The sequence below is a fragment of the Amblyraja radiata genome, chromosome 7 (genome assembly GCF_010909765.2).
Source record: "Amblyraja radiata isolate CabotCenter1 chromosome 7, sAmbRad1.1.pri, whole genome shotgun sequence".
NCBI classification, from domain to species: domain Eukaryota; kingdom Metazoa; phylum Chordata; class Chondrichthyes; order Rajiformes; family Rajidae; genus Amblyraja; species Amblyraja radiata.
The window spans coordinates 24,702,087-24,718,017 of NC_045962.1; the positions used below are offsets into that span (position 1 = coordinate 24,702,087).

The 15,931-nt window shown below is 43.7% G+C and overlaps 1 non-coding gene across 1 annotated transcript; it reads left to right on the forward strand.

The window, feature by feature from the left end:
- The first annotated feature begins 15,584 nt into the window (after window positions 1-15,584).
- trnaa-cgc lies at window positions 15,585-15,656 on the forward strand. The gene has a single exon. It is a non-coding gene; the product is annotated as a tRNA-Ala (tRNA).
- The last annotated feature ends 275 nt before the right edge of the window (window positions 15,657-15,931 follow it).

Consider the following 15,931-nt stretch of genomic DNA (forward strand, 5'->3'; position numbering starts at 1 on the left):
AGGAATAGGTGATGTCTGTTAATCTGAAGAAGGGTCAGAAACGTCAGCAATTCCTTTATGACAGAGATGCTGCCTGACCCGCTGAGTTACTCCAGCATTTTGTGTCTATCTTTTATCAGAATTGCACTGTGCAACATAATGCCGTCATGTGGCTGGCCCAGAAAAACTTTGCTCATGTCCCTGACATTCTGAATCTTTTAAAAACTATTCGAAATGAAACAAGTAAAACATTTAAAAAATATTACAAATCACTCAAACACATTTAAATGATTGCAATATCACCACATGCACAAATACAAATAATTATTAGTCATAGAGTCATACCGTGTGGAAACAGGCCATTTGGCCCAACTTGCTCACACCTGCCATCATGTCCTATCTACACTAGTCTCACCTGCCTGTGTTTGGCCCATATCCCTCTAAACCTGTCCTATTCATGTACCTGTCTAAATGTTTCTTAAATGTTGAGATAGCACTGTCTCAACTACCTCCCCCGGCAGCCCGTTCCATACACTCTCAGATTCCTATTCAATCTTTCCTCAGTGAAGTACTATTGACTTTTGTGAATTTTCTCTTCAGTACTTCCTTTATCCTGCAAACTGGATCCTGACGACGCTGGGAGGTAAGGAGAGGTAAAGCGGTGTTTTATTCCATTGCTCCACATATATTGTTCAAACCAAAACAACATCAAAAATCTGAACCACTATCTGCTGAGACTTCTTCAGGAAGTTCATGCGTGGCAATAACAGATCTTTATTTTGAAAGGCGTGGTCTGTGACCCTCTGTACTTTACCTCTAATCTCTTCAAAGGGCTGCCATTTCATGCTCAAAACGTATCCACATCTTTTTCAATATAATGTAAATGGAGTTACTGGAATTGTCTTGGAGATCTCTCCCATCTTTCGTGTAGTGCTTTAGGATGTTGAGTTCGGAAATCATGACATACTCTAGCGGTAGAGTTGCTGCCCTACAGCACCAGAGATCTAGGTTCAATCCTGACTATGGTTGCACTCTATACGGAGTTTGTACATTCTCCCTGTGGCCGTGTGGATTTTCTCCAGGTGCTCTGGTTTCCTCCCACACTCCAAAAGCTGCACAGGGTTTTTAAAATTTAATTTTTTTTTAAAATTTATTAGAAGTAAGTACAATACAGTGGTACCTTTTTACAGGTTCCGAAAATGATGTTAACATATTACATTCTCTGTACAACTTCCTCCCACACTCCAAAAGCCGCACAGGGTTGTAGGTTAATTGACTTCTGTATATTGTAAATGGTTCCAAGTTTGTAGAATAGTCCTAGTGTATGGGGTGATCACTGGTCGTTATGGACTCGGTGGGCTGAACGGCCTGGTTCCACGTGGTATCTCTAAAGTCTACATAAGCAGCTAGGTCTTCTGTATCTTTGTCTATGCTTGGACACATACATGGATAGGAAAGGTTTAGAGGAATATGGGCCAAATGCAGGCAAATGGGACTAGCTTAGATCGGGCATCTTGGTTGGTATGGATAAGTTGGGCAGAAGGGCCTGTTTCTGTGCTTTATGATTCTATTACTCGAACAGTCAAATCCTCTCGAGATTGCTTTCATATTCACTACATCCTGGTGTTTTGCACAAATATTGCTTCATAGTTCCTAGACGATTCATATTGTGTGTCTGTCTCCTATATCACTCTGGTTGATGGACACGTCATGAAATGACGTCACGTTTTCACTCAAACATTATGTAACTTGTATTCACAAAGACAAATGTCAGAATAGCATGGGTGAGTCAGTGCAGTGTATTTGTTGATGGCACACAAGTTAGGCACAAAATGCAGACAGCATCTCTGGAGAAAAGGAATAGGTGACGTTTCAGGTTGGAACCCTTCTTCTGGATGGCACACACTTCCATAACTATGTGCCAAGGGAGGAGGTAAAGAATGTTTTGGATGCTTGCTGAGGTATAAAGCAAGTGGGAAGCTTTCTCTTGAGGGTGTTTGGGCTGCACTCATACAGGCAAATGGGGAGCATTCCATCAGACCTCTGATTAATAGAAACAGAGAAACATAGAAAATAGGTGCAGGAGTAGGCCATTCGGCCCTTCGAGCCTGCACTGCCATTCAATATGATCATGGCTGATCATCAGTATCCTGTACCTGCCTTCTCTCCATACCCCCTGATCTCTTTAGCCACAAGGGCCACATCTAACTCCCTCTTAAATATAGTCAATGAACTGGCCTCAACTACCCTCTGTGGCAGAGAATTCCACAGATTCACCACTCTCTGTGTAAAAAATGATTTTCTCATCTCGGTCCTAAAAGACTTCCCCCTTATCCTTAAACTGTGACCCCTTGTTCTGGATTTCCCCAACATCGGGAACAATCTTTCTGCATCTAGCCTGTCCAACCCCCTAAGAATTTTGTAAGTTTCTATAAGATCCCCCCTCAATCTTCTAAATTCTAGCGAGTACAAGCCGAGTGTATCCAGTCTTTCTTCATATGAAAGTCCTGCCATCCCAGGAATCAATCTGGTGAACCTTCTCTGTACTCCCTCTATGGCAAGAATGTCTTTCCTCAGATTAGGAGACCATAACTGTACGCAATACTCCAGGTGTGGTCTCATCAAGACCCTGTACAACTGCAGGGTAATGCCTTGTACGATACGATACAATACGATACGATAGTAACTATATTTATCCCAGGAGGGAAATTGATCTGCCAACTGTCATGAAACACAAAATACATGAAACATGAAACTAGAGTGACGAGTGGAAAGGATTGGGATGGGCAAAGATTTGGGGGGGGGGGGGGGAGGGGGGGGGGGGGGGAGTCAGTCTACCCCACGACTGAAGGGGGAGGAGTTGTACAGTTTGATAGCCACAGGGAAGAAGGATCTCCTGTGGCATTCTGCACTGCATCTTTGTGGAACCAGTCTGCTGCTGAAGGTACACCTCAGGTTGACCAGATGTAGGTGGTGGGAAGCAGAATGAATGAGTAAAGCTGGTGAGTGGGTTAGGTCAGGCAGCTTCAGGAAAAGGGAAAAGTATGAATAACAACATCATCATAACCTGTCACCTGGAAGCCCGGTGGATAATTAAAGGAAAAAACCTTGTTTTAACGTGTCAAACCAGTGAAATTCCTTTTTTACATACAGTTCAGTCAAAATATTACTATATATAAGCACAATCATAGTTAAGTACAAGTGTACAGGAATAGTATACAAGAGTCACCATCTTGTGCCACCATTTTTCATGGATCAAGTCTAAGTCGTTATAAGTAGAGTTCTTAACTTAGCCATAAAGGCCCGTTGTCCTGGCAACATTGCAGGGCCGGCCTGGCCAAGTGAAGTTGTTGGTGTCCTCCACTGCTGGTCCATCGCTCCGTGCCACTGCAGGCCGCATCCGCTCTCGGCTACTTGGTGCGGTGCCCGATCCAATCCCAGGCTGCTGCAGGGCCTCCAGAGCCCCACTCCACCATCAAGCTCCTTCACTCTTCTGACAAAAGATCTTTAACCTCAAATTTTAGTTCTGGTTCCATTCCCATAGTCTGTGCCTTACAAGGTGCGTATTTTCTGATTTTATTTTAGATTCACAGCATCTGCAGTTTTCTTGATTTTGAGATACTCCACGTGTGGTCTGTGAAATTTCACTACACACACAGCCTGAGGGACATCACTAAAGAGGGAATGTGTGCAACATCAGTCCGCATGGAGTCTGGGAAACATCCCTCCACTTAAGGTCTGGGAACATCACTCCACATGCAGTCTCTGGAACGTCACTAAACAGGGAGTCTGCGGAACATCACTCCACACATATGGAATGCAGAAAACACCCCACACAGGGCGGCAAGGTAGAGTTATTGCCTTACAGCGCCAGAGACCCCGGTTCGATCCTGGCTACGGGTGCTGGCTGTATGGACTTTTACATTCTCCCTGTGACCGCGTGGTTTTCTCCAGGAGCTCTAGTTTCCTCCCACACTCCAAATGCGTACAAGTTTGTAGGTTAATTGGCTTCGGTAAAGATTGTAAATTGTCCCTGGTGTGCAGGATAGCACTAATGTACTGGGAGATCGCTGGTCGGCAAGGTCTTGGTGGGCTGAAGGGCCTGTTTCTGTGCTGTATCTCGACATTCCTCCACATGACGTCTATGGAATATTACTGCAGATACAGTCTGTGGCACATCACCCAACATGAGGTCTGTAGAGTACCACAACAGGCACAGTCTGAGGACTATCATTCGAGGTAGGGACAGTGGAGCATCACTCTGCATGGAGATTGTGGAACATCACACCATATGCGGTCTAAGGATTAGCATTCAGCACTTATTGAGTAGAAAATCACTTCACACGCAGCAGTCTGGTAAACGCCACACCACACACAGTCTGCAGAACATCACTCCCCGCACAATCTGGGGTAGCGTATTGAGTCTACTCTGCCATTCATTCCTGGCATCTATCTTTCCCTCTCAACCCCATTCTCTTGCCTTCTCCCTGTAACCTTTGACACCATTACTCATTGAGAACCTGTCAATCTCCGCCATAAAAATATCCAATGACTTGGCCTCCACAGCCACCTGTGGTTATGAATTCCACAGATTCACCACCCTCTGGGTAAAGAAACTCCTCCTCATCTCCATTCTAAAGGTACATCCTTTTACTCTGAGGCTATGCCCTCTGGTCCTAGACTCTCCCACTAGTGGAAACATCCTCTTCATGTCTACTCTATCCAAGTCTTTCATTATTGGGATGTGGACTGATGTTCTATAGCCTTTTCCTGGAGAGACTGGTCCAGGGAGACCATGGAGACCAGGTTTCATACGTTGTGTGTGGAGTGATGTCTATAGATATTCATGGAGTGATTGTCTATAGACTGTGTGTGGAGTGATGTTCCTCTGGTTCTCTGTTGTGCGATGCGATGTAGCATTTGCATTGAGCAGTGTTGCTCAGGGTGTTTGGGGAGTACTGTTGCGCAGGCTCGGACCACGGCAGCCAATTTATATAAGAAACGAGCATTGTTACATCCACTGGTCACACTGTTGTAATTATTATCTGATGGAATCCCCAGATGAGTTCAGACAATAAAGGATGCAGCATCTGCAGCATGTGCGACACAGTGGCGCAGCGATAGAGTTGCTGCCTTACAGTGCCAGAGACCCGGGTTTGATTCTGACTACGGGTGCTGTCTGTATGGAGTTTGCATGTTCTCCCTGTCACCACGTGAGTTTTCTCCGGATGCTCCAGTTTCCTCCTACATTCCAAAGACGTGCGGATTTGTAGTTAAATTGGCTTTTGTAAATTGTCCCTCGTGTGTAGGATAGACCTAGTCTACGGGTGATTGTTGGTCGGTGCGGACTCAGTGGGTCAAAGGGCCTGTTTCCATGCTGTATTTCTAAACTAAACTAAGCTAATCTGCCCAAACGAATGATTTCAAATGCTGAAGAGAAACAAATATCTGAATTAAGCCTGCTGTGTGTTTCAAAGTAATTTTAACTATTATTTAACGGCGGATCAAATAGTGCAAAATACTTTGTGCAGTGGAACATACATTCGACACGGTCTTTACCACAATCTCCTTGTTCACTCTTAGCCTTTTGATTTGCCCAGATGCTATTGATCAATTTTACACCCTGAGCTGTGACACTATGTTTAAATGTAATACATCTGTGCTGCTGGCACTTGTAAGAACGAGACAGATGCATCAACCCAAGAAGACAGGAAGCATTTGTGGAAAAGATGTGGGGCTTTTGCATGTTCGGCTGTTTGGAGGCAGATGTAAGTTGTTTCCCAGGGAATGTGTGCAATTTGTAGGAAAATGTGCGGAATTTGTTCAGAGAAGTGTGAGATTTCAGTGGAGCTACAGGACTTCCAGACAAACAGGTTTATGCATCAAATAAAATAGCTGACATCGGACTTTCACCAGAATGTTTTAAGAGTCCGTGTGGATTAACATCCACGCATTATATTCTCAAGGCTTGACAAACATAACCTGAAATATGTGGGATTCAGGGACATTTCAAGAAGATTTTGCAAAGCATTTCTGTCATCTTGAAGGAAAATAGAATCTTGCTTGAAATGTATGCTAATGCAGCTGAAAAATGTGGTTATGGTTTAATAGTTAATGTTGCTGATTTAATAATGCAGAGGAATAGTTTGATAGGGGAGAGTTTAACTCACAAGCTAATACAGTTAAAGTGTACCCTTCATTCCATTTCAATGTTGCAAAAATGATAGCAGACTGATGTTGCTGCTGCCATTTTAAATATCTGCAATTTTTTTAATTCAGAAGTTCACAAGTTTGCATGTACTGTAAGCAAAGTTATAGGAGTAGAATCAGGCCATTCGGCCCATTGAGTCCACTCCCCCATTCAATCATGCCTGATCTCTGCTTCCTAATCCCATTTCCCTGCCTTCACCCCATAACCCTTGACACCCATTCTAATCAAGAATTTGTCCATCTCTGCCATAAAAATATCCACTGACTTGGCCCCTGTGGCAATGAGTTCCACAGATTAACTACCCTCTGACTAAAGAAGTTCCTCCTCACCTCCTTTCTAAAAGAGCGCCCTTTAATTCTGAGACTATGACCTCTGGTCCTAGACTCTCCCACCAGTGGAAATATCCTTTCCACATCCACTCTATCTATGCCTTACATTATTCTGTAAGGTTCAATGATGTCCCCTCTCAACCCTCTAAACTCCAGCGAGTAGAGGCCCAGTGCTGTCAAATGCTCATCATATGCTCACCCACTCATTCCTGGAATCATTCTTGTAAATCCCCTCTGGACCCTCTCCAGAGCCAGCACACCCTTCCTCAGTTATGGGGCCAAAATTTGCTCACTGTACTCCAAATGTGGCCTGACCAGCATCTTCTAGAGCCTCAGCATTACATCCAGTTGATTCATGGACTGCGGGCATCACTGGCAGTTTCAGAATTCCTTGGCCATCTGTAAAGAATAGTTAGCAGTGATTGCTGCCGTGCCAGCAACGTAATCCACTGGGGGTTTTAAGGTGAAGTAAGTGTAAGCTGTTGCACTTTGGGAGGTTGAATGCAAGGAGAGCTTGAAAGGGTTCAGAAAGATTTATGAGGATGTTGCCAGGACTAGAGTGTGAGCTATAAGGAGAGGTTGAGTAGGCTGCGTCTCTATTCCATGGAGCGCAGGAGGGGGTGGAAGATTGCAACCTTCACGTGGTCCGCCCTGTTTCGACTAATGCAATCAACTCGACTTGCACAAACGGAAGATCAAATATAACAAGTTGTCCACCAACTTTAGGCTGTGCACGCCACACGAAAGAAGAAGAAGAAGGAGCGCAGGAGGATGAGGGGGATCTTATAGAGGTGTACAAAATCATGAGAGGAATAGATCGGGTAGATGCATAGAGTCTCTTGCCCAGAGTAGGGGAATCGAGGACTAGAGGACATAGGTTTAAGGTGAAGGGGAAAAGATTTAATAGGAATCCGAGGACTAACTTTTTCACACAAAGAATGGTTGGTGTATGGAACAAGCTGCCAGAGGAGGTAGTTGAGGCTGGGACTATCCTATCGTTTAAGAAATAGTTAGACAGGTACATGGATAGGTACATGGATAGGACAGGTTCGTAGGGATATGGACCAAGCGCAGGCAAGTGGGACTAGTGTAGCTGGGTCATTATTGGCCGGTGTGGGCAAGTTGGGCCGAAGGGCCTGTTTCCACACTATATCACTCTATGACTCTATGACTATGAGAGAGTATACAGTTAATGGCAAGATCCTAAGCAGCATTACTTGTGCAGAGAGATCTGTGAGTCCAAGTTCATAGCTCACTGAAGGTGGCAGTACAAGTAGATCGGGTGGTTAAGAAGGTGCACGGTATGCTTGCCTTCATTGCTAGGGGCATTCTGGAAGGAATGATGCAGCTCTATAGGACTTTGGTTAGGCCACATTTGAAGTCTTGCGCACCGGATGGCGCCGCATGGCAGCCTCGCTAACAGTCTGTCTTGTCCTTTTCTTCTATTGTTGTATTTAGTTTGTTGTCAAATGTATGTTTTAGTGTATCTTTAGTTTTGTATTATGTGGGGGGTGGGGGAAACTTTGTATCTTTTTCCTTGACGGAGATGCGGCCTAACATCGTGGAGCTCTTGTCCATCTAGGTGCCATAGATCTGCATTTGGGAGCTAGTGTTGGAGGAATCCAGATGAGCAACTTGAGTTAATTACACACCACAAGACCTTAAGACATAGGAGCATTTGGCCATTTGGTCCATCAAGTCTGCTCCGCTATTCAATAATGGCTGATCTTTCTTTCCCTCTCACCCTATTCTCCTGCCTTCTCCCCGTAACCTTTGACACTGTTACTCATCAAGAACTTCAATCTCTACTTTAAAAATACCCAATGTCTTGGCCTCCACAGCTACCTGTGGCAATGAATTCCACAGATTCACCCTGTGGCTAAAGTAATTTGTCCTCATCTGCTTTCTACACTGCAGCCATAGTGCCGAGTTGGCGGTGGCAATGAAGGTTCAAGTTGGTGAATATGATGCTGATCAAGCCACTTCCTTCTTCTGGACTACATTGAGCCTCCTGCGTGTCGTTGGACCTTCATTCAACTGAGCAAGGGGAGAGTTCACTGGTTTGTTGCAGATTCAAGAGAAGGAACTATTGAACTGGTCTTTTTGAACTTTTGACGATATAATTACAGATGCTGCTCATCCAAATTGTGGTGTTTAAAACAAACTGGCTTCTGATCCGTCACTCAAGGTCGAAGTTGTTTGGAAAATTGATGATTCCTATGCATATGTTTAATGTTTCAAAACTGAAGGCTCATCTTAACATTTGTGGGAAGTGTATTTGTTTCTTTCCATGCCCTCTGTAGCTTTAAGAATAGTCAGTAAACAAATCTTCTTACGATCGACTTTCCTTTTTAAGTGAAGCCCAGAGACATGATGTGAACTGCATGACAGCTTCAGTCTCACTGCACTTTTACTGACTACTTCGAAGACCTTCTAATCAGGAGAAGTGTGGAAAAGGATAAGATGGTCAAGGTGGGATTCAGAGGGGGGCAGAGTGTGGGGCAGAGAGGGAAACTAGATTTTATGGGGATGGATCTTTAGGGTGCTTTGATGGAACATCCAGGACCCATGTTTCTTCCGTCTGGTTTACATGCAGTGCAGTATCAGCACTTAGCTTGTGGATCTAGTCCTCTCACCTTTATTTATGTACTGGTGTTTCCACCAGAGAAGCCAACCATCATCGTTTGACAATAGATACACCATTAAAGTGAAGGCATATAAAACTCCTTCAGGGGTATAAAAAGTAGACAAAAATGCTGGAGAAACTCAGGGGGTGAGGCGGCATCTATGGTGCGAAGGAAATAGGCGACGTTTCGGGTTGAGACCCTTCTTCAGACTGATGTGAGGGTGGGGGGGGCGGGGGGCGGGAAGAAGAAAGGAAGAGGCGGAGACAGTGGGCTGAGGGAGAGCTGGGAAGGGGAGGAGAAAACGGGGACTACCTGAAATTGGAGAAGTCAATGTTCATACCGCTGGGGTGTAAACTGCCCAAGCGAAATATAAGGTGCTGCTCCTCCAGTTTACAATGGGCCTCACTCTGGCCATGGAAGAGGCCCAGGACAGAAAGGTCGGATTCGGAGTGGGAGGGGGAGTTAAAGTGCTGAGCTACCGGGAGATCTGGTTGGTTATTGCGAACCGAGCAGAGGTGTTGGGCGAAGCGATCGCCAAGCCTACGCTTGGTCTCACCGATGTAGAAAACTGGGGGATCGGAGATGCCCCAAACCAAACCAGGGCATCGGAGATGTCCTCATTCTTCAAGAAACAGGGGTTCCCCTCTTGTACTATAGATGAGGCTCTCACCAGGGTCTCTTCCATACCCCGTAACTCTGCTCTCACTCCCCATCCCCCCACTCGTAACAAGGGCAGAGTCCCCCTTGTCCTCATCTTCCACCCTACCAGCCGTCACATAAAACAAAGAATCCTCCGACATTTTTGCCACCTCCAACGGGATCCCACAACCGGCCACATCTTCCCATCTCCTTTCCCTGTCTGCTTTCCTCAGAGACCGCTCCCTCCGTAACTCCCTGGTCAATTTGTCCCTTCCCACACAAACCACCCCCTCCCCTGGCACTTCCCTTTGCCCCTCCAACTCAGGGGTTTCAAAGATCAGTCTGTCTCCGGCAGCAGTTTAGAAGCCTGTCTCCTGTTTTACCTGTTAAAACCCAAGGTAGGTTAGGTCATTGTTTCTGATTTTCCTTAGAAGATTGAGGAGTTTCGATATGTCGACAAATAATCTTTTGAACATCTACATGTGTATGGTAGAGAGCACATTGACTGGTTGCGTCACAGCCTGGTTCAGCAACTCGAACACCTAGGAATGAAGAAGGTTACATTAAGTGGTGAACACTGCCCAGTCTATCATGGGTACTGAGCGCTCCACCATTGGGATCAATAGAAGGCACTGCCTCAAAAAGGCAGCTAGCATCATCATCACTCACACCACCCTGGCTACACTCTCATTTCAGTCCTGCCATCGGGAAGAAGGCATAGGAGCCTGGAAATTGTAATGTGCACATTCAGGAACGGCTTTTTACCAACAAATATCAGTCTATTGAACGCTATGAACACGAACCAAACTCCGAACTATGAACTGCCTTGATTGCATTAGGGAGTTTGGGCTTAGTTTTTTTTGTCCAATATGATTTATTGATTTAAGGTACACAAAAATGCTGGAGAAACTCAGCGGGTGCAGCAGCATCTATGGAGCGAAGGAAATAGACCTATTTCCTTCACTCCATAGATGCTGCTGCACCCGCTGAGTTTCTCCAGCATTTTTGTGTACCTTCGATCTTCCAGCATCTGCAGTTCCTTCTTGAACACATGATTTATTGATTTATATTTGTTCATTATATTATCTATTGACTACTGGGTTCACAAATCTGTTGTGTTGCCTCAGAATTTCATTGTTCCCTTTCGGTACATATGACAATTAAAACATTCTCGACATTCTTGACTCTTGATTTTTAATTTCACCAAACCCAAACCTGTGTGCTTCTGAGGCTTAAAATCATTCAAATGTCCATAAAATAACAATAAAACTTAGACTTGAAATTCGGGGAATAATACATCGCAGGGCACTCAACAGTAACCAATCTGTTATGATTCTTAGCTACTCATTTTATTTGTTTTCCCAACCTAACCTTGCTTCTCTAGTCTTTATACACCACTCCACAATAAAAAAATATGAGGATGGTTCTGTGAAGCAACTGGTAGAGCTGCTGCCTCCCAGCTCTGCTCCTCTCCATGTGAGGTTTAAATGTTCTCATTGCGACGAAGTGGTTTTCATTCAGCCATTCTAAATCCCCCCTCCTCCCTCAACCTCCCCCACCCACCCTGCCCACACTCCCTCATAATACAAAGATCTGCCGGTTGGTAGAATGATCAGTCACAGTGTGGTAGTTAATGGAGAGGGTTGATGGAAATGGGGGGAGAATGATTTGGGATCAGTATAGAACTAGTATTAATTATCCTAGATTGTTAGCACAGGCTTAGTGGGCTGAAGTTTTTTTGAAGTTTACTTTAGTTTATCATCATGTGTACTGAGGTACGGTGAAAAGCTTTTCTTGCTTGCTAAGGGAATAACGTTTAGTGCAAGATAAAGTCCAGTAAAGTGCGATTAAAGATAGTCCGAGGATCTCCAATGAGGTAGATAGTAGCTCAGGACCGCTCTCTTCATGCTGCATGGTTCTATATGAGCGTTCTAATTGTGTGGTAAATGTGGCCGTGTTATTGGCCTCTCAACGTCTAAGAGGAGGATGGAGGATTCCCCATTCCACTCCCACATTTGCCAGAAATGGCAAAAAAAGACATTCCTGTAAGTTGTATTGAGCCTCTGACTTTGGCACAGAATATTGTTTAGAGATATAATATGGAAACAGGCCCATCAGGTCCATGCCGACCATCAATCACCCATACACTAGTTCCACATTATCCCACTTTCACATCCTACCAGGACCAGAGGCCATAGTCAGAATAAAAGGACGTACCTTTAGAAAAGAGATGAGGAGGAATTTCTTTAGTCAGAGGGTGGTGTCTGTGAAATTTGTTGCTACAGACGGCTGTGGAGGCCAAGTTAATGAATATTTTTAAGGTGGAGATTGACAGATTCTCGATTAGTAAGGGTGTCGGGGGTTATGTGGAGAAGGCAGGAGAATGGGTTTGAGAGGGAAAGATAAATCAGCCATGATTGAATGGTGGAGTAGGCTCGATGGGCTGAATGGCCTAATTTTGTTCCTGTAATTTATGAACTTATGAATTACACACTAGAGGCAATTTACAGAAGCCAATTAACCTACAAACCTGCATGTCTTTGGAATGTGGGTAGACACCGGAGCACCCGGAGAAATCCCACATAGTCATAGGAAGAATGTGCAAACTCCTGACATGCAGCACCCATAGTCAGGATCAAACCCAGATCTCTGAAGCTTTCAGGCAGCAGCTCTACAGCTGCACCACCTTGCTGCCCAACTAGCTTAACTACTTGTACCGCCAGACTATCCCCCTCTTCACATTCTTGCAAATTTGCTGGAGTCGAATGTTTAACGATTAGCTTGTTTGGCGTAGAAATATATTTTTAATAGGACTGGATTGTGTTGATGTATAGAAAGTCACCAGTATAGTTGGTGAATGTTAACTCGCTGTGTATAATGATGCAGCTTTCCAGAACACTAGTTAGGCTCTAGTGTTTGCTACAGGGAGATAAAAATAATGAATGGCAGAAATTAATTTGTCTTACCTAACAGACACAGGATAACATCTTGAAGTCTATTTTCGCCAGTTGCCCACGTTAGTTAAAAATCATGCATGTTTTATCATTAATATAGGCAAAAAGCTCTCTGGTTTATCACACAGACGGGGCTGTTTGGAAATGTTTATTTCATCTTTTCATTTTAGGTATTCTGTGACTTCAGGAGATTTTGCCAATGTAAACTTTGAGTGGATGCATGATACCATTTTTATCAGGTGAGATGTCATCTGAATACAACAAAGGGAATCAGAGCAGGTTTCCATTACAGTCGGCTTTGCTTCGGCTGAAGTACGATTGCTTTAACAAGGTTTCCTATTTTGTCCTTAATCTCTTTAACGTTGGCGGAAAGCTGACAAGACAATTGGTTCCCCGCCACCACTAAAATTTAACTGCTACCTGCGAGGGAGTGATATGGGAGATGGCAGAATAACTTGGGATTGCAGTCCTTGCACAGTTTTCAAACAGCTCTGGGTTCATGCTGGTGCTATCAATATAAGAACAACCTTGCACTCCAACCAAACAATTGCTGACCTCAATCACTGCTGTGCAGACGACAGAGATTAAATAAAGAACTTTGAAGCACTGAGCTGTTTTGTTTACAAGTGCAAATTGAAGGGACAGTGACATTATCTTTTCCTGTTTGTACAACTTAATGCTTTTATTGTACGAGAAACATTAAGGTTATACATTACATGTAAACAAATATTTAATACCCAAGGTGGAACACAATGTTAAGTAGTATTTGATTAATAATATGTTGTGTAGGTTTAGGATTAAGATAATGTGTTTATTTAGCAGAGCTCCCTTGATCTTATTGCATTACGTTTTGTTTGGAGTGTTTGGAGCCATTTGCTATAGGTTTCATCAAATTTATTCAAAGGCTCTCCAGATGAAAGATATAAAGAAATGAACAGTTGTAGTTGCCTCAGGGGTTTGGGGCAATAGTTGGATTGCTGGGTGAACTAGTGGTTGGTTTGTCAACAGGGGCTGGTGGGGGGGGGGGGGGGGGGTGGGGGGTGGGGGGGGGGGGGGGGCGTGGTGGTGTGAGAGTTGTAACCATTAAACATCACTTTAGACTGGAAATCATTGCAGTGAACATCTTTGCAGTGATATCTGGTCAGTTTCCACTCTGGCCTCTCCATCTTTAGCCTCCGACACTGCTCCAATGAAGCCCAAAAGTATTTTTCAGACATTGCTAAGATTTAATTTCGACTGATCTTGGTCTTTGAATAGCACTTAAACCATAATGTACTGTATGTTATAATAAGAGGGGATGTTGTTCAGTGGTAGAGTGTATGCTTTGCATGTATGAGGTCCCAGGTTCATTCCCTGACATTTCCACAGGTTGTACTTTTGTCTAAAAGAAATAAAGGCCCTGAAGTGGGATGTATTTTGTATCCTGGGTTTTTCTTTGTGGATAGTTTGAGACATTTTCTTTCAAATTCAAATCTGATTAAAACAATTGTGCAATAATGTTTGAAACCTCCCCCAAAAATATGTTTTCAAAGAAGCCTAGTGGGCTTTGAAATGGTACAAAGTATGATTTCAAATTTCTAACCCCACTGTTCACTCTGAACAAGAAAACTTATTTCAGTTGACATTTCTTCCATAATTTTCTTTTAAAATGCTTCATACAAGAAGTACATAATTATAGGCTATTGATCTTAATTTGATAGAGTGCTATATTTGAGAAATTTTGAATTTAAATCAACAAAATTGGAAAATAATTGTAACCAATGCACTTCAAGTGTCAGATTTGTTGACAGAGAATATTAAATATATTTTGTTCAAGAAGGTACTGCAGATGCTGGAAGATCGAAGGTAGACAAAAGTGTTGGAGAAACTCAGCGGGTGCGGTAGCATCTATGGAGCGAAGGAAATAGGCAACGTTTCGGGCCGAAACCCTCAATATATTTTTCCTTTTGATGCATATAAAACCCGAAGACTGGAATACTTGGTGACACAAGGAACTGCAAATGCTGGAATCTTGCGTAAAACATAAAGTGCTGGAGTAACTCTGCGGGTCAGGCATCAACTCTAGAGGACATAGGTAGGCGAGGTTTCGGGTCGGGAGCCTTCTTCAGACACTTTAAAAGGTTTGTTGCAATTTTCTTTGCATAAACAAATCTTGGCTTCATAAGTTCACAAGTTGTAGGAGTAGAATTAGGCCATTCAACCCATCAAGTCTACTCCGCCATTCAATCATGGCTGATCTATCTTTCCTTCTCAACCCTATTCTTCTGCCTTTTCCCCATAATCCTTGACACTTTTACTAATCAAGAACACGTCAATCTCCAGCTACAAAAAAAAACAATTGACTTATCCTCCACAACCTTCTGTAGCAATTAATTCCACACATTCATCATCCTCTGAGTAAAGAAATTCCTCGTCATCTCCTTTCTAACAATACGTCCTTTTATTCTGACGTTATGGCCTCTGGTCCTAGACACTCCCACATAGTGGAACCATCCTCTCTACATCCACTCTATCTAGGTGTTGCACCATTCAGTAAGTTTCAATGAGTTTCCTCCTCATCCTTCTAAACTCTATTGAGTATAGGCCAGTGCTGTCAAACGCTCAATGCTTGGTTGAGCACTTCTTTCTAAAATCAGTTGATGGTTTTGTGCGATTTTCGTTTTCAGAATATCAGATTCTGTGCAATTCCCACTTAAACTACGGCCTCTCTATCTTTGGGCTTCTACACTAATCCATAGTGTAGAAGCCCATAAGTATTTTTTAGACATTGCTAAGATTTAATTTCTACTGATTTTACGACTTCAAATAGGATTTAAATCATAATGTATTGTGTGTCATAACAGGAGGGGGTGTAGCTCAGTGGTAGAGCGCATGCTTCGCATGTATGAGGTCCTGGGTTCAATCCCCTGCATCTCCACAGGTTTTACTTTGGGCGGCACAGTGGGGCAATGGTTCATCCTGACAAGGGATGCTGTTGGTGCAGAGTTTGTACGTTCTGTGGCCACATAAGTTGGGTGCTCCGGTTTCCTCCCACATTGGTTAATTGGCTTCAGTTAAATTGTAAATTGTCCCTGGTGTATAGGATAGTTTTAGTGTACGGGGTGATCGCTGATTGGCAGGGACTCGGTGGGCTGAAGGGCCTGTTTCCATGGTGTATTTCTAAAGTCTAAAGATATAATCCTACTTGACAAA